Source organism: Hoplias malabaricus, chromosome X2 (genome assembly GCF_029633855.1).
Source record: "Hoplias malabaricus isolate fHopMal1 chromosome X2, fHopMal1.hap1, whole genome shotgun sequence".
Classification (NCBI taxonomy): domain Eukaryota; kingdom Metazoa; phylum Chordata; class Actinopteri; order Characiformes; family Erythrinidae; genus Hoplias; species Hoplias malabaricus.
In genome coordinates this window covers 27972913-27992555 of record NC_089819.1, presented here as the reverse complement: position 1 = coordinate 27992555, position 19643 = coordinate 27972913, and the positions used below count along the sequence as shown (strand labels likewise).

Below are 19643 nucleotides of genomic sequence, written 5' to 3'. Positions count from 1 at the left end.
ACCTGCCTCCCTATGCCCGCCACCGGCTCCCTCTAACCGGTGTACGGACTCTCGGGGCCCGCGCCCCCAGAGAACCAGAGTTTCAGAAATTGCACTAAGTCCAGACATCCAGGACCATTCAAGGGAGCGACCTGCCTCCCTATGCCCGCCACCGGCTCCCTCTAACCGGTGTACGGACTCTCGGGGCCCGCGCCCCCAGAGAACCAGAGTTTCAGAAATTGCACTAAGTCCAGACATCCAGGACCATTCAAGGGAGCGACCTGCCTCCCTATGCCCGCCACCGGCTCCCTCTAACCGGTGTACGGACTCTCGGGGCCCGCGCCCCCAGAGAACCAGAGTTTCGGAAATTGCACTAAGTCCGATTTTCGCCCACTACGAGACCTAAAACCGTCATCCAGGATTTCACAGGGGAGTACCCACCTCCCCTATGCCCGCCACCGGCTCCCTCTAACCGGTGTACGGAGTCTCCGGGGCCCGCGCCCCAGAGAACCAGACCTGGACCGCTCCGGAGGGCCGGGGGTTTGCTTTCGCCTTCCCCCCGACAAATGTTTGAGTGGACGGGATGACTTTCAATGGATCGCGGTATATGCACCCGCTCTGCCACTTACGACACCCGCACTCCGAATCAGGTCGTTTACGAGTCATTTCACACCCGGATCAAGAGACATTTGCTTTGACGAGGGAGGTGGACCGAGGCGTTCATTAGCCCCGGTCCGGTTCCAGTGTCATGCGGCTCTCGTCACCGGCGGTGGGGAGGAAAGCACCTCCCACCCCGGCTATCCAAGACCAAGCTCACCGATGCTGGGCGCGGATGTATCGCTCCTTCTAGGCGGGATTCCGACTTAGAGGCGTTCAGTCGTAAGCCCTCGGATGATAGCCTTGCACCAGTGGCTGCACAGCCAAGCGCGAGTACCATGTATCCGAACCTGCGGTTCCTCTCGTACTGGGCTGGATTACTATCGGAGCAACGGTCAACATCAGTAGGGTAAAGCTAACCTGTCTCACGACGGTCTAAACCCAGCTCACGTTCCCTGTTAGTGGGTGAACAATCCAACGCTTTGCGAATTCTGCTTCGCAATGATAGGAAGAGCCGACATCGAAGAATCAAACGGCGACGTCGCTATGAACGCTTGGCCGCCACAAGCCAGTTATCCCTGTGGTAACTTTTCTGACACCTCCCGCTTAAAACCCAAAAAGCAGACGGAAGGATCGTTAGGCCCCGCTTTCACGGTCCGTATTCATACTGAAAATCAGGATCAAGCCGGCTTTTGCCCTTATGCTCTACGGGAGGTTTCTGTCCTTCCCTGAGCCCGCCTTAGGACACCTGCGTTACGCTTTGACAGGTGTACCGCCCCAGTCAAACTCCCCACCTGTCACTGTCCCCGGAGGGACTCGCCCCGGGCACGGAGGCCCGCAACATGAGTGTAACCGGACTCACTGCCAAGCGACCCACCCAGGGCTTAGCACCTTGGAACAAGGAACCCCCACCAAGGAAAGGGTTCCCACCGACACCTTCACCGGGTTAGAGAGGTAACGGTAAGAGTAGTGGTATTTCACGGACAGCCCGCCTCGGGTGCTGGCCTTCGGCGGGCTTCCCACTTATTCTACACCTCCTATGCAGCCTCTCAATGACAGACTAGAGTCAAGCTCAACAGGGTCTTCTTTCCCCGCTGATTCTGCCAAGCCCGTTCCCTTGGCTGTGGTTTCGCTAGATAGTAGGTAGGGACAGTGGGAATCTCGTTAATCCATTCATGCAGGTCACTAATTAGATGACGAGGCATTTCGTTACCTTAAGAGGGTCATAGTTACCCCCGCCGTTTACCCGTGCTTGGGTGAATTTCTTCACTTTGACATTCAGAGCACTGGGCAGGAATCACATTGTGTCAAAACCGTCCGAGAGCCTTCACAATGCTGTGTTTTTATTAAACAGTCGGATTCCCCTGGTCCGCAGCAGTTCTAATTCGGCTGTTGGGTGCCGGTCGAGAGAACCACCTCGGAGCTGCCACCCCTCCGAGGCGAGACTCACACCCGATAGATCCACGAGGCCTCGGCTCGTCACACCCGTCTCCAGTCACACTGCTCCGGTCCGGTCCTCCCAAGCCCCTACGGCCGGCGACGCATCCGCACACAACTCCAGAGTCTTCCCCCCCCCACGTCCGAATGGGAGTACGGAAGGCCGCGCTCGCGAGCGTGGCCGGGACCCGCCGATGGGCCTCGGAGCCCGGCCGACTTCGGGAAGGAAGGGCCGAAGGACGAGACGCACCGGAGGTTCGTCCCCTAAGGACGCACCCCCGCCGGAGTCCCATCCACGACCGCCTCCCCCCGGCACCGACCGAGTCCCCTAAGCACCACCGGGAGGGAACACCGGCTGCCTCGCGCGGCTGCGACCCACGCACTTTAACCGACAGACGCAGGAGTCAACCCGGGCGCCGTGCGCTTTTGCCCCGCATGACCCTCAGGGCAAGGGCGAACCAGAACCAGAACAGCCCTCGGCCTACGCTTCAGCTAAAGGGCCCGACCGAGCCCAGCCATTAGAGCCAATCCTTATCCCGAAGTTACGGATCTATTTTGCCGACTTCCCTTACCTACATTGTTCCAACACGCCAGAGGCTGTTCACCTTGGAGACCTGATGCGGATATTGGTACGGCCTGGGGGGAAATTCACTATACCTCCCCCGGATTTTCAAGGGCCGATGGGGAACGTCCCGGCTGCCTCACTGATGCATGCGGCGCCTTTCAGAGCGTTGAGCCCCTTTCTCGGGACAATCCCATTCCAGGGCGCTCCAGCTCTTTAGCAAGGAGAGTGAATCCTCCCCGGGGTTCCCACCGACGTCTCCGGGTTCGTTTGCGTTACCGCTATGAGAGCGCCTTCTCGGCACTCAATCTCCCCAATCCCAGGTTCGGGGATATTGGCCCGATCCCCTTTCGGTCAGCGGGGGGCAGACGAGACCATCGCCCCAGCGTTTCCGAACGGCGTTCGCCTATCCCTTAGGACCGACTAACCCACGGCCAAGCGCTGTCGGCGTGGAACCCTTCTCCACTTCGGCCTTCAAAGATCCCATCTGAATATTTGCTACTACCACCAAGATCTGCACCCGCGGCGGCTCGACCCAGGCTCACGCCAGAGGCTTCAGCGCCACCGCGGCGGCCCTCCTACTCGTCGCGGCATACGGTCCGTGTTTCAAATCAGGGATTGTGACACCTGCGACGGCCGGGTATGGGCCCGACGCTCCAGCGCCATCCATTTTCAGGGCCAGTTGATTCGGCAGGTGAGTTGTTACACACTCCTTAGCGGATTCCGACTTCCATGGCCACCGCCCCGCTGTCTATATCAACCGACACCTTTCCTGGGGTCTGATGAGCGTCGCGTCGGGCGCCTTAACCCGCGCGTTCGGTTCATCCCGCAGCACCAGTTCTGCTTACCAAAAGTGGCCCACTTGGCACCATCATTCGATGCCCGGCTCCAAGCCTGCGAGCCGGGCCTCTTACCCATTTAAAGTTTGAGGGTAGGACGAGGCCATTTCGGCCCCGCAGCCTATGATCATTGCTTTACCGGATAAAACTGAGTCTGGTGCCAGCTATCCTGAGGGAAACTTCGGAGGGAACCAGCTACTAGATGGTTCGTTAAGTCTTTCGCCCCTATACCCAGGTCGGACGACCGAATTGAACGTCAGGACCGCTACGGGCCTCCACGCAGGGTTTCCCCTGGCTTCGCCCTGCCCAGGCATAGATCACCATCTTTCGGGTACCACCGCGTATGCTCTTGCTCCACTCTCCACTCGGTGGAGAGCAGGCCGGTGGTGCGCTGTCAACCCAAACATTGACGGGGTGCATCAGATCCCACCTCAGCCGACGCGCGCCGGCCTTCACCTTCGTTGCGCCTCCGGGGTTCAAGCCCCTTTGACTCGCATACGCGTTAGACTCCTTGGTCCGTGTTTCAAGACGGGTCGGTCGGGGTCCGAACTTAGCCGCTGACCTTAGGCGTTTTGGCTGTGGGCCTGGATCACCCCCCGTATTGCCGTAGCGGGCCTAGCCCGGGGCTGAGGACAGCCCAACCGGCCCGCTTTCGTCCGAACGATCAGGGGGGGCCCCATCCCCATCCCGAAGGAGGGGAAAACGCGGAAAGGACATTACTCCGCGGCCCCGGCGTTATCGGCGAAGTCGGAGCGAGGGGCTGTAGCGGAACGCCCGTGTCCGGGGGCCACGTGGGGCTCCCTTCTCCGGACGGACCTACCTTCACCCTCGGGCCCTTCCAAGCCTAACCGGAGCCGGTCGCGACTCACCCACCACGCGGGGGGAAGTACACCTGACGGGCCGAGCCTTCGTACGCCCGAGAGGCCCGAAGTCGAGAGGCGAAGCTCAGGGCCGAGCAGGGAGTGGGGTCGCCCCCACTCTCGCCCGGATGAACTCGCCTCCGAGCCACGGAACCACACGAGCGCGGGCCGTCCGCCCGGCTGAATCCCCCGGGGGGGTCTTCTCGGTCCCCCGACCGTTTACCTCTCAACGGTTTCACGCTCTCTTGAACTCTCTCTTCAAAGTACTGCTTTCAACTTTCCCTCACGGTACTTTGTTCGCTATCGGTCTCGTGCCGGTATTTAGCCTTAGATGGAGTTTACCACCCACTTTGAGCTGCATTCACAAGCAACTCGACTCCGGGAAGCCCGATCTACCCGGCGGGATGCGGGACAATACCGGGCCTTCACCATCTGCGGAAGACACTTCCTTGCAAAACTTGGTCCCGCGTCCGCACCGAGACCAAACGGACTTCCGTACGCTACATTTCCCGGCCCACCCCGGTCAGGGGAAAGTGGGATTCAGCGCTGGGCTCTTCCCTCTTCGCTCGCCGCTACTAGGGGAATCCTTGTTAGTTTCTTTTCCTCCGCTTACTGATATGCTTAAGTTCAGCGGGTTGTCTCGTCTGATCTGAGGTCGCACTACGAGACTGTTTTGCGGGGCGCGGGGGGCGCGAACCCCCCGGCCGCTCGCCGTATTACGGTACCCACTCTCCGACGGCGGCGGAGAGCCCAGCGGGGAGAGACTATGACGGATTGGACCCGGACCTAATGGCTCTCCCTACGTCCGGAGCTCTTGCCACACGTCGGGTTTAAGGCCCGAGTCTGGGTTTAGGGAGACGAAGGGCCGTCCGAGGTGGAGGCCCTGCGAACTCCCAGCCGCGGTCTAGGAAGACCGATCGATGGGTAAACCGACCCTCAGACAGGCGTGGCCGCGGGATGGACCCCCGCGGCCGCCATGTGCGTTCGAAATATCGATGATCTGTGTTCTGCAATTCACATTATTTAACGCAGGTTACCGCGTTCTTCATCGATGCACGAGCCAAGTGATCCACCGCTAAGAGTTGTATGAGGTTTGTGCCCGGCCCGTTACAGGCCGGGCGAAGGAAGCCATTCGAACACGAGACAACGTTTGACAATATTTCAAGCCGGGTGCCTTCCCCCCCCGTGGAGGGGGGAAGGTCATTGAACCTGGGCGTCACCACCGGACCGAGGAGTTACGGCCCGGGGGACGATCGCCCGAGTAGGTGCCCGAGACTTACGTGGTTTAGGAGACCGGGTCTAGGCCCCACCGTTCCCGGCGAGGCCCAGGGTTTGGTTCGCTGCGTTACGGGTCCCGGTCTAAGGCATTCAGGCGTGCGCTCAAAGCCAAGCTCTCCACCCCGGAGGGTATGAGCGAGGCCCGGTGGTACGCTCCCAAGTCCCCCGCTTAGGGGAAGGCGCTGGGTAGATCCCACCTAGTCAGGACCGGCGGGCACCGGCCGTCTCCTTCGGGTGTTTAAACGCATCCGGGGTTCGTGAGGCCCCTTCAACTCGCGCACCGGCCTTAGACTATTATACGGTCCGTCTCTGCGAAGCCAACATCGGGGTATTTGCATGCGCTCTTAAGCTCCGCTCCAACCCCGTGAGGGGAAAGAGTTTCGCCCGGCGGTACGCTCCCGTCCACCACCACCCCCTGTGCCGGGGGGATGGGTTCAGGGAGATCCCACCGAGGCCGGCGAGCACCGGCCAACGCCCTGGGGGTGAGTAAGCCCCTTTGACTCGCGCACGCACAATCAAGCCTTCAACGATCAATGGTTGGTTTAACGACCCGGCGGGCGGCTCCGGCGCCACTCTCCCCCCCGCGAACGAGGGGGGCGGACCGGGGTACCTATGCACCTAAGGCGGTCCTCGCATAACCCCGAGTTCCGAAGCCGGCTCGCTACGTCCACCCACCCGGAGGGGGAGAGACTCACGTCGGCCGACGACGAAAGGTACGAGGCTTCTGCGGTCCATACCTTGAAGGTACCCGCCGGGGGAGGTTTGGCCTCTCGAGTCCGACTCGACAACCGGCCGTGGCCAGGTCACCGTTAATGATCCTTCCGCAGGTTCCCCTACGGAAACCTTGTTACGACTTTTACTCCCTCTAGATGCCCAGGTTCGATCGACTTCCCACCTCAACGAGGCAACCCCCCGGTAAAGGGGCACCTCGGAGATGGTCCGAGGACCTCACCAGGCCATCCAATCGGTAGTAGCGACGGGCGGTGTGTACAAAGGGCAGGGACTTAATCGACGCGGGCTGGTGACCCGCGACTACTTGGAATTCCTCGTTCAAGGGGAAAAGTTACAATCCCCTATCCCCAGCGGGGAAGGCGTTCATAGGATTGCCCAGGCCTTTCGGCATAGGATGGATGCACATGCTGAACCAGCCAGTGTAACTCACGTGCGGCCCCGGGCGTCTAAGGGCATCACAGACCTGTTATGGCCCCGAATCTCATACGGCTTTGCCTTGCCCCGGATCGCTCTAAGAAGTTCGGCCACCGACCGACGAACCCCTCGGGCCGCAAGCCCCCACAGGGACCCAAGGGAGGGCCGTGTAACTTTTTAAGGCACAGGGTCTCGTCCGTTATCGGAGTTAACCAGACGAATCGCTCCACGAACTCCCAACGGCCATGCACCACCACCCACAGAATCAAGAAAGAGCCATCAATCTGTCAATCCTTACCGTGTCCGGGCCGGGTGAGATTCCCCGTGTTGAGTCAAATTAAGCCGCAAGCTCCACTCCTGGTGGTGCCCTTCCGTCAATTCCTTTAAGTTTCAGCTTTGCAACCGTACTCCCCCCAGAGCCCAAAGACTCGTGGTTTCCCTCACGCTGCCCGGCGGGTCATGGTCGCTAGCCTCACGCCGCCGGATCGCGGGTCGGCATAGTTTACGGTCGGAACTACGACGGTATCTGATCGTCTTCGCTCCCCCGACTTTCGTTCTTGATTAATGAAAACATTCTTGGCAAATGCTTTCGCTTTCGTTCGTCCCACACCGGTCAACGAATTTCACCTCTATCGGTGTGGTACGAATGCCCCCGGCCGTCCCTCTTAATCATTGCCCTCGGTCCTTAAAACCCACGAAATAGGACCGTGGAAGCCCCGGAGCCCCACTCCGGAACGACCAGCCGTCCCGAAGGAGAGACCCCGAAGCCCCGCGGAAGGGCCCTATTCCATTATTCCTAGCTCAGTCAGACATGGCACGTGTCGGCCTGCTTTGAGCACTCTGCTTTATTCAAAGTAAACGCTCCGGACCCTCCAACCCACCGTGCACCGCAGTGAAGTACCCAGCTAAGGGCTTCTCCGCGGCCGGCGAGCAGAGGACACCGGCGGGTAGGGACCAGGTCCCAACATCCACCCAGAGACAGGGGGTCACCCCCGAAGGAGCTCCCCACGCCATCCCGGACAGTACAGGGGATCCGAGACCTGTCCCCACATCCAACTACGAGCTTTTTAACTGCAGCAACTTTAGCATACGCTATTGGAGCTGGAATTACCGCGGCTGCTGGCACCAGTCTTGCCCTCCAATGGGTCATCACTCACGGACATAGATTGAGTTCATTTCGATTACGCTCCACAGGATCATAGGACCCGCATCGATATTTTTCGTCACTACCTCCCCGTGTCGGGAATGGGTAATTTGCGCGCCTGCTGCCTTCCTTGGAAGTGGTAGCCGTTTCTCAGGCTCCCTCTCCGGAATCGAACCCAGATTCCCCGTTACCCGTGGTCACCACGGTAGGCACGTAGCCTACCGTCGAAAGTTGATAGGGCAGACACTCGAATGATACGTCGCCGCCCCGGAGGGCTTAACGATCGGCCAGAGGTTATCTAGAGTCACCAAAGCGACCCGACCGGAGCCGGGAGGGTTTTTCGGTTCTGATAAATGCACGTATCCGGGGGACAGGGGCCGGGAGAGCATTTCACGCCGACCCCCAGAACCCTTCCAACGCTTCGTTTGCATGTATTAGCTCTGGAATTACCACAGTTATACCAAGTAACGTGTGGAGCGATCAAAGGAACCATAACTGATTTAATGAGCCATTCGCAGTTTCACTGTACCAAAACCCGTGTGTACTTAGACTTGCATGGCTTAATCTTTGAGACAAGCATATAATACTGGCAGGATCAACCAGACCGACCCCCCTTGGATCTCAAACCCCGGACGGGGAAAGAGAGGGGGCGCATGGAGCCCGTGAGAGTGATCTCAGGGGACACCAGCGAAGAGGATCGAACGCGACCCCGCTGTGGGGGTCTGCAATCGACTTGGCAACTTGGAAAACGTATGATTCTCGCCCGGACGGTGCAGGCTAGGGGCCGGGTCCTTCCCTCAAACGGATCCCGACCCTAAGGCACCACCGACGCGGACGTTGAACGGACCTACTGTTGGATCGACCGGCCGACTAAGTCCCCCTCGGAACCGTTCTGGACAAGCGGACATGCCTCTTACGGGCATCCACGAGCCATGGAGGCTGGGAGCACAAGGTGGGGAGGATCGCTCTAAGCACTGTATTTAGGCTTAGAAGCCTGCCCCTGGTGCTCCGCGTATACCGAGCTCGAACGGCCGTAAAGGACAGCCGTTAAGGGAAGAGAATGGAAGAGAATCCTGGCCCCCTCAAAGCGCGAGGAAGTCGGCATTGGTTTTACGGTACGCCCCACCGGAGCCGTCTGATGTTCAGAAGACGAAGGGTTTTGCCCTCAATCTCGTAAGGTCGAGGGCTCACCACCGAACTTCCAGCCGCGGTCCTTGGTAGGACCGATACGCGGACAAGCCGCAAATCCTGGCCCCCTCGCAGTGCGAGGAGGTCGGCAAAGGTTTACGGTTTCGCCCCCCGGAGCCTACGGAAGTCTGCGTTTAAGAAGACGAAGGGTCGGATCCCGTAGGCCGACCCTGCGAACTTCCAGCCGCGGTCTGTGGAAGACCGATCCGTGTCACCTCTAATGCGCTCTTTGCCTCCGGCCGTTTCCAGCCGGGGGCCCGGTGGTGCGCTCCCACGTCCCGCTCAAAGGAGGGGAAAGGTCGGGAGATCCCACGGACCGGCGGATAACCGCCGGCCAACGCCTCGGGGGGTTACGCGGCCCCGTCGACTCGCGCACGGGCAAATTTATGGGTTTAAAAAGGGGGACAATCCTCATACGTTCGACCCCCCGGTGCCCAGGGAAGTTGACCCTCCCCGGGCAGGCATATCGAACGAATCATCGGTCGGAAAACTCTCTCTTTCGGGACGGGGGAAACCCCTCATACGCTCGACCCCCCATGCCCAGGAATGTTTTACCTTCCCAGGCATACATCGAACGAATCATCGGGGTGGACACAACGGGCTTATAACAATCGACGGGGCGGCCCGTTCCACCCGCCCCACAAGTGGGCAGATGGTCGGTGGCCTATAGACCCACAGGCAGTCCCAATACCACCGTGATACGAGATCCGGGGTTGGGACTTGACCTTAAAGGTACCCGGTCGAGGCGGACCGAGTGGAAGCCACTCGGATTTATGACAGTGGTAGGCCCCACGGACCTTGGGGACCACTCCCCATCGCTCTGCCCGGCACCTGGCTCGGAAACCGGGACTAATTTTGGCAGTAATACGCTATCGGTCTTGGTTCTCATTGGTTCATACACCCAAGATGGGCGAACGTCGAACGCGAACGGGAGCGATCAACGCCCATAACCCCTAATTAGGGACCATATCATGAAAGCGGCCCAGGGGCCCCAGTGAGTCCCACAGTTATGTGGAGCTCTGTGGAGCTAGGGTTGTGTATTAGAGGCCCACAGGACTGACCTGACCGAATTTGGAGTCATTTGGACGAAAAAAAAAAATGAATGGAAAATCCCATAGACGATTTTTTGAACGCTTATTTCTCGGCCACTAGGGGGAGCTCGGGCAAGTCCCGCCCCTCTATCGAAAGAGGCCACGCCCCACTTCAACCCTGCAGTGGTCCTGTCAACCTACCTCCTTTCGGCTCTCGTAGGGAATTTTTCGAAAGTCGTTGCAATGCAAACAGTGGCAGACCATACGCGCTGTGCCAGTCGGCTGACTTCCTATATCGTCAATGTGGACTTCCTGGACGGATTGCTGATACCAACTTGGACTGGCACGACTCACCACCTCATACCCGAGTCCATCCATCAGGGGGCGTCGTGTTGGTCACCATGGGCATGCCGCATTGCTAATATGACGGGACGCAACGCTAATAAATGCCCCTAGTCTCCTAACGGTCGACCGTTCGAGTGGTCAGCGGGTCCGAGATGACCGGAAGTCACGTGCCAACGTCAGTTAAGGTGGAACTGTTAAGGTGGAACCTGATTACAGATGTTGTATTGTCAAAGCGTCCCAGGACACTTTGATGATATGGTGACCGATGGCCACTAGCTGTTGCCCCTATCCTAACGGTCGACCGTTCGAGTGGTCAGCGGGTCCGAGATGACCGTAAGTCACGTGCCAACGTCAGTTAAGGTGGAACTGTTAAGGTGGAACCTGATTACAGATGTTGTATTGTCAAAGCGTCCCAGGACACTTTGATGATATGGTGACCGATGGCCACCAGCTGTTGCCCCTATCCTAACGATCGACCGTTCGAGTGGTCAGCGGGTCCGAGATGACCGAAAGTCACGTGCCAACGTCAGTTAAGGTGGAACTCTTAAGGTGGAACCTGATTACAGATGTTGTATTGTCAAAGCGTCCCAGGACACTTTGATGATATAGTGACCGATGGCCACCAGCTGTTGCGTTATCAAAGCCTCCCAGAACACTTTGATGACGTAGTGACCTATTGGCTTGATCCTTGGTGCTGGGGGGGGGGGGTACTGGTCAGTCTGACTGACCACAGGAAGTGACCGCTACTTCCTGTTAGGAGGTTAGGGACCATATTGTCAATGCGTCCGGGACACTTTGGTGATATAGTCACAGATTGGCTTCATACTCGGTCAGCGTAACCACGGGCCCGCCCACGACCCCCCCACCCAATATGGCGGCGATTTAACGAATTTTTTTCTTTTGCCCATAACTCGTCGACCGTTTGACCTAAAATTCCCAAATTTTAATATGACCTTCCTGAGGATGGGCCGGACCCGTGTGCAAAGTTTCGTAATTTTACGAACTTCGTAAGCGTACGCTCGATCCGTTGTTCGCCAATAACTCGTCGACCGTTTGACCTAAAAATCCCAAATTTTAATAGGACCTTCCTGAGGATGGGCCGGACCCGTGTGCAAAGTTTCGTAATTTTACGAACTTCGTAAGCGTACGCTCAATCGGTTTTTTGCCAATAACTCGTCGACCGTTTCACCTAAAGTTCCCAAATTTTAATATGTCGTTCCTGGGCGTGGCCCGCTCACCTGTACCAAATGCCGTGGCTCTACGACCTACCTGCGCCTTCCTGTGCCTGCCTAAGTATTTCGCTCGATCGGTTTTTCGCGAATAACTCGTCGATCGTTTCACGAAAAATTCCCAAATTTTAATATGTCCTTCCTCATCGTGCGTGTAACCCGGCTGTCCGGTTTGCACCATTTCGTGATTTTACGAACTTCGTAAACGTACGCTCGATCATTTATCGCGAATAACTCGTCAACCTTTTGACCTAAAATTCCCAAATTTTAATATGTCCTTCCTGAGGGTGGCGCGGTCGCACGTACCAAATTTCAGATTTTTTCGACCTTCCTAAGCGTACGCTCGATTTGTTTTTCGCTAATAACTCGTCGATCGTTTCGCGTAAAATTCCCAAATTTTAATATGTGTTTCCTGAGCCTATCCCGGTCCTGCGTGTCGAATTTGGTGTTTCTACGACGTTCCTGCAAAATTCGTAAATCGCGAATTTCGGTTTTTCGCTAATAACTCGTCGATCGTTTCGCGACAATTCACCAAAAAATTACGTGCGATTCCTGGGGGCGCCAGGGTCCCGTACGCTAAGTTTCAGAATTTTCCGCCCTTCCTGGACCCCGAAAACCGCAAAAAACGCAAAAGAACGAGTAGAAAGCCATTGCATTGAAGAGGTGCATCCTCTTAAGGTGGAATTGCACAGATCCGCCTTAAAAGACCCGGGACGTTTTGGTAATACAACCCGGGTTAGGGGGTTAGGGGAAAATATCACCAAAGTGTCCCAGGAAGGATTGCTCATATATTCACTTCTTTAAAAATTCACAAGTCCCTGACCCTTGGGCCTAGGGTCACCATATTCACATATGTTGTTCCCCGGGTCGGGACCTTTGACCCACCCGAATCCCGCGACCCTGGGACGTTCCTAAGTGACCTTTGACCCCAAAAAGACACTAGGCCTCAAAACGCATCCTGCGCTTTTTAGTAACCTTTGGGGTCATATCTCCTCCATCTTTTGGCCTAGGGTCACCAAAATGTAGGGCACAGGTCGTGGGGTCACCACCCATCACATACTATACCCACGACCCCGTGGGGTCACGTCTTAAGGTGGTATGGGGCCCATACCACCTTAAGGGCCTCAAATCAAAAATTTGCTTTTTGGCCATAACTCCTACACCTTTTCACCTAGGACCACCAGATTTTAATATGTCTTTCCTGAGGGTGCCCCGGTCCTGCATGTAAAATTTCGTGGCTCTACGACCTTCCTGAGCGTTCCCCGACCCCGGCGACCTATCGCCGGTCGCCTTTTCGACCGTAACTCCTCGACCTTTCGACCTAGGATCACCAGATTTCAATATGTTGTTCGTGAGGGTGCCCCGGTCCGGCCTGTGAAATTTGGTGGCTCTCCGACCTTCCGGGGCCCTCCGGGAGCCAAAAAGCAAGTCGGGACCCACTTTTTCAACTTTGAACATCAGGAGGGTCTTGCGGGCATACCATCTAAGAGGCTTCCGCGGTCAAAGTCCCGTAAAAAGGCCATTTTTTTTCGAGGGGGCCCAGGGCCCCCAGGTGCCATTCCACATTGTCCCCTTGGGCCCCCTGAGGTGTTATTACACAGTTACAAGCAGAAAGAAGGTGTAAAAACGATGTTTATACGAATTTGGTTAGGGGGTTAGGGGAAAATATTGTTAAAATGTCCTGGGACACTTTGGTGATATGGTCACTTTTTAAAAATTCATAAGTCCCTGACCCTTGGGCCTAGGGTCACCATCTTCTAGTATGTTGTTTCCAGGGTCGGGACCTTTGACCCACCCGAATCCCGCGACCCTGGGACGTTCCTAAGTGACCTTTGACCCCAGAAAACCACTAGGCCTCAAAACGCATCCTGCGCTTTTTAGATGACCTTTGGGGTCATATCTCCTCCATCTTTTGGCCTAGGGTCACCATCTTCGGATATGTTGTTCCCAGCGTCGAGACCTCTGCCCCACCCGAATCCCGCGACCCTGTGACGTTCCTAAGTGACCTTTGACCCCAGAAAGCAACTGGGCCTCATAACTACAAGTGTGATTTTTGGATGAGCTTTGGGGTCATATCTCCTTCATCTTTTGGCCTAAGGTCACCATCTTCAAATATGTTGTTCCCAGCGTCAAGACCTCTGCCCCACCCGAATCCCGCGACCCTGTGACGTTCTTAAGTGACCTTTGACCCCAGAAAGCAACTGGGCCACAGACCTCATCTTGTGTTTTTTCAACAACTTTTGGGGTCATCGTCCTAGGGTCACCTCATTTTAATATGTCGTTCCTGGGCACGCCCCTGGCCGGTTGTGCACCGTTTCGTAATTTTACGAACTTCGTAAGCGTACGCTCAATCCGTTTTTCGCGAATAACTCGTCGACCGTTGCACCTAAAATTCCCAAATCTTAATATGTCCTTCCTGAGCCTACCCTGGACCCGTGTGCAAAGTTTCGTAATTTTACGAACTTCGTAAGCGTACGCTCGATCGGTTTTTCGCGAATAACTCGTCGACCGTTTCACCTAAAGTTCCCAAATTTTAATATGTCGTTCCTGAGGGTGGCGCGGTCGCCCGTACCAAATTTCAGATTTTTTCGACCGTCCTAAGCGTGCTAGAATCGATGGGACACATTGCTAATATTATCCCCTAACCCCCTAACCTGGGTTGTATTGCAAATATGTCCTGTTCTTTTTAATCGCAAATAACTCGTCAACCGTTTGACCTAAAATTCCCAAATTTTAATATGTCGTTCCTGAGGGGGGCGCGGTCGCCCGTACCAAATTTCAGATTTTTTCGACCTTCCTAAGCGTACGCTCGATCGGTTTTTCGCTAATAACTCGTCGATCGTTTCGCGTAAAATTCCCAAATTTTAATATGTGTTTCCTGAGCCTATCCCGGTCCTGCGTGTCGAATTTGGTGTTTCTACGACGTTCCTGCGAAATTCGTAAATCACGAATTTCGGTTTTTCGCTAATAACTCGTCGATCGTTTCGCGACAATTCACCAAAAAATTACGTGCGATTCCTGGGGGCGCCAGGGTCCCGTACGCTAAGTTTCAGAATTTTCCGCCCTTCCTGGACCCCGAAAACCGCAAAAAACGCAAAAGAACGAGTAGAAAGCCATTGCATTGAAGAGGTGCATCCTCTTAAGGTGGAATTGCACAGATCCGCCTTAAAAGACCCGGGACGTTTTGGTAATACAACCCGGGTTAGGGGGTTAGGGGAAAATATCACCAAAGTGTCCCAGGAAGGATTGCTCATATATTCACTTCTTTAAAAATTCACAAGTCCCTGACCCTTGGGCCTAGGGTCACCATATTCACATATGTTGTTCCCCGGGTCGGGACCTTTGACCCACCCGAATCCCGCGACCCTGGGACGTTCCTAAGTGACCTTTGACCCCAAAAAGACACTAGGCCTCAAAACGCATCCTGCGCTTTTTAGTAACCTTTGGGGTCATATCTCCTCCATCTTTTGGCCTAGGGTCACCAAAATGTAGGGCACAGGTCGTGGGGTCACCACCCATCACATACTATACCCACGACCCCGTGGGGTCACGTCTTAAGGTGGTATGGGGCCCATACCACCTTAAGGGCCTCAAATCAAAAATTTGCTTTTTGGCCATAACTCCTACACCTTTTCACCTAGGACCACCAGATTTTAATATGTCTTTCCTGAGGGTGCCCCGGTCCTGCATGTAAAATTTCGTGGCTCTACGACCTTCCTGAGCGTTCCCCGACCCCGGCGACCTATCGCCGGTCGCCTTTTCGACCGTAACTCCTCGACCTTTCGACCTAGGATCACCAGATTTCAATATGTTGTTCGTGAGGGTGCCCCGGTCCGGCCTGTGAAATTTGGTGGCTCTCCGACCTTCCGGGGCCCTCCGGGAGCCAAAAAGCAAGTCGGGACCCACTTTTTCAACTTTGAACATCAGGAGGGTCTTGCGGGCATACCATCTAAGAGGCTTCCGCGGTCAAAGTCCCGTAAAAAGGCCATTTTTTTTCGAGGGGGCCCAGGGCCCCCAGGTGCCATTCCACATTGTCCCCTTGGGCCCCCTGAGGTGTTATTACACAGTTACAAGCAGAAAGAAGGTGTAAAAACGATGTTTATACGAATTTGGTTAGGGGGTTAGGGGAAAATATTGTTAAAATGTCCTGGGACACTTTGGTGATATGGTCACTTTTTAAAAATTCATAAGTCCCTGACCCTTGGGCCTAGGGTCACCATCTTCTAGTATGTTGTTTCCAGGGTCGGGACCTTTGACCCACCCGAATCCCGCGACCCTGGGACGTTTCATAAGTGACCTTTGACCCCAGAAAACCACTAGGCCTCAAAACGCATCCTGCGCTTTTTAGATGACCTTTGGGGTCATATCTCCTCCATCTTTTGGCCTAGGGTCACCATCTTCGGATATGTTGTTCCCAGGGTCGAGACCTCTGCCCCACCCGAATCCCGCGACCCTGTGACGTTCCTAAGTGACCTTTGACCCCAGAAAGCAACTGGGCCTCATAACTACAAGTGTGATTTTTGGATGAGCTTTGGGGTCATATCTCCTTCATCTTTTGGCCTAAGGTCACCATCTTCAAATATGTTGTTCCCAGCGTCAAGACCTCTGCCCCACCCGAATCCCGCGACCCTGTGACGTTCCTAAGTGACCTTTGACCCCAGAAAGCAACTGGGCCACAGACCTCATCTTGTGTTTTTTCAACAACTTTTGGGGTCATCGTCCTAGGGTCACCTCATTTTAATATGTCGTTCCTGGGCACGCCCCTGGCCGGTTGTGCACCGTTTCGTAATTTTACGAACTTCGTAAGCGTACGCTCAATCCGTTTTTCGCGAATAACTCGTCGACCGTTGCACCTAAAATTCCCAAATCTTAATATGTCCTTCCTGAGCCTACCCCGGACCCGTGTGCAAAGTTTCGTAATTTTACGAACTTCGTAAGCGTACGCTTGATCGGTTTTTCGCGAATAACTCGTCGACCGTTTCACCTAAAGTTCCCAAATTTTAATATGTCGTTCCTGAGGGGGGCGCGGTCGCCCGTACCAAATTTCAGATTTTTTCGACCTTCCTAAGCGTACGCTCAATCGGTTTTTCGCTAATAACTCGTCGACCGTTTCGCGTAAAATTCCCAAATTTTAATATGTGTTTCCTGAGCCCCCTCCGGTCCTACGTGTCGAATTTGGCGTTTCTACGACGTTCCTGCGAAATTCGTAATTTACGAATTTCGGTTTTTCGCTAATAACTCGTCGATCGTTTCGCGACAATTCACCAAAAAATTCCCTACGACTCCTGGGGGCGCCAGGGTCCCGTACGCCGAGTTTCAGAATTTTTCGACCTTCCTACGCCGAGAAAACCGCAAAAGAACGAATAGAAACCGATCGCGTTGAAAGGGTGGCTCTTAAGGCGGAATTGCACAGATCCGCCTTAAGAGCCCCATAGAAACCCATTGTATCAGCAAAGCGTCCCTGCGGGACGCTTTGCTGATAAGTTCCCCTAACTCCTAACAGGAAGTAGTGGTCACTTCCGGTGGTCAGTCGTTCTGACCATCGCCCCCCCGACTACCCCCCCACCGAGTTTCAAGTCGATCGGTCACTCCGTTGCGGAGATATTACGACCGACTTTAGAAAACGGCCTATAACTCCCGACCGGAAGTGACGTCACGGCCGCCATTTTGTCAGACTGACCAGTGGCCCCCCTGCTACCCCCCCACCGAGTTTCAAGCCGATCGGTCACTTCGAACCGGAAGTGGACAAAACGGGTTTCTGCCCTAGCCTCTAAGTCCGAACCGGAAGTGACGTCATCGCCGCCATTTTGTCAGACTGACCGGTGGTCCACCTACGACCCGCACACCAAGTTTCATGGCGATCGGTCACTATGTCCCAAAATTAATTTTTTCAGGTCCAACACACCCCTAGTGGCCTATGAGAAGCAGTGCAGGCACTGACCAGTGCCCATCGGTCACTCACTACCGCCGCCCTGTAGTTGCAGTACCGGGCCACTTTGATGATATGTCCGGCCGGGCCGCTTTGACAATGTCTATGGGAAAATGAATGGGGTGGTTATAACCCGGGCCGGATTGCAGATACGGGCCACTTCCATGCTACCGTCAATGTCCTCCAGGCCACTTTCATGATAAATACCCTAACCCAACGTCTGATAAACGTCTGAATGTTAACGTCAGTTCAACTTGCCATTCTAACATCAATAGACGTTGATAATTTGTTGGTTTTAAGTAGGGATGCTATGTAACCAAAATCCAACATCTTCCAAACGCCACATCCTGATGTCAAATTGATGTAAATTACCAACATTAAGCTGTAAGGTATGGTGACCAAATCCCAACGTCTGATAAACATCTGAATTTTAACGTCAGTTTAACCTGCCATTCTAACATCAATAGACGTTGATAATTTGTGGCTTTTAAGTAGTGATGTTATGTAACCAAAATCCAACATCTTCCAAACGTCACATCCTGATGTCAAATTTACATAAATTACCAACATTAAGCTGTAAGGTATGGTGATCAAATCCCAACATCTGATAAACGTCTGAATTTTAACGTCAGTTCAACCTGCCATTCTAACATCAATAGACGTTGATAATTTGTTGGTTTTAAGTAGTGATGTTATGTAACCAAAATCCAACATCTTCCAAACGTCACATCCTGATGTCAAATTGACGTAAATTACCAACATTAAGCTGTAAGGTATGGTGACCAAATCCCAATGTCTGATGAACGTCTGAATTTTAACGTCAGTTCAACCTGCCATTCTAACATCAATAGACGTTGATAATTTGTTGGTTTTAAGTAGGGATGTTATGTAACCGAAATCCAACATCTTCCAAACGTCACATCCTGATGTCAAATTGACGTAAATTACCAACATTAAGCTGTAAGGTATGGTGACCCAATCCCAACGTCTGATAAACGTCTGAATTTTAACGTCAAGTCAACCTGCCATTCTAACATCAATAGACGTTGATAATTTTTTGGTTTTAAGTAGTGATGTTAAGTAACCAAAATCCAACATCTTCCAAACGTCACATCCTGATGTCAAATTGATGTAAATTACCAACATTAAGCTGTAAGGTATGGTGACCAAATCCCAACGTCTGATAAACATCTGAATTTTAACGTCAGTTCAACCTGCCATTCTAACATCAATAGACGTTGATAATTTGTTGGTTTTAATTTGTGATGTTATGTAACCAAAATCCAACATCTTCCAAAAATCACATCCTGATGTCAAATTGACGTAAATTACCAACATTAAGCTGTAAGGTATGGTGACCAAATCCCAACGTCTGATAAACATCTGAATTTTAATATCAGTTCAACTTGCCATTCTAACATCAATAGACGTTGATAATTTTTTGGTTTTAAGTAGTGATGTTAAGTAATCAAAATCCAACATCTTCCAAACGTCACATCCTGATGTCAAATTGATGTAAATTACCAACATTAAGCTGTAAGGTATGGTGACCAAATCCCAACGTCTGATAAACATCTGATTTTTAACGTCAGTTCAACTTGCCATTCTAACTTCAATAGACGTTGATAATTTGTTGGTTTTAAGTAGTGATGTTATGTAACCAAAATCCAACATCTTCCAAACATCACATCCTGATGTCAAATTGACGTAAATTATCAACATTAAGCTGTAAGATATGGTGACCAAATCCCAACGTCTGATAAACATCTGAATTTTAACGTTAGTTCAACCTGCCATTCTAACATCAATAGACGTTGATAATTTGTTGGTTTTAAGTAGGGATGCTATGTAACCAAAATCCAACATCTTCCAAACGTCACATCCTGATGTCAAATTTACATAAATTACCAACATTAAGCTGTAAGGTATGGTGACCAAATACCAACATCTGATTAACGTCTGAATTTTAACGTCAGTTCAACCTGCCATTCTAACATCAATAGACGTTGATAATTTGTTGGTTTTAAGTAGTGATGTTATGTAACCAAAATCCAACATCTTCCAAACGTCACATCCTGA

The 19643-nt window shown here is 53.6% G+C and overlaps 1 non-coding gene and 1 pseudogene across 1 annotated transcript; both read right to left on the bottom strand.

Moving 5' to 3' along the window:
* Positions 1-541: 541 nt before the first annotated feature.
* LOC136677573 (28S ribosomal RNA) lies at positions 542-4932 on the bottom strand (annotated as a pseudogene).
* Positions 4933-5204: 272 nt separating this feature from the next.
* LOC136677561 (5.8S ribosomal RNA) lies at positions 5205-5358 on the bottom strand. The gene has a single exon (XR_010796368.1). It is a non-coding gene; the product is annotated as a 5.8S ribosomal RNA (ribosomal RNA).
* Positions 5359-19643: the final 14285 nt, after the last annotated feature.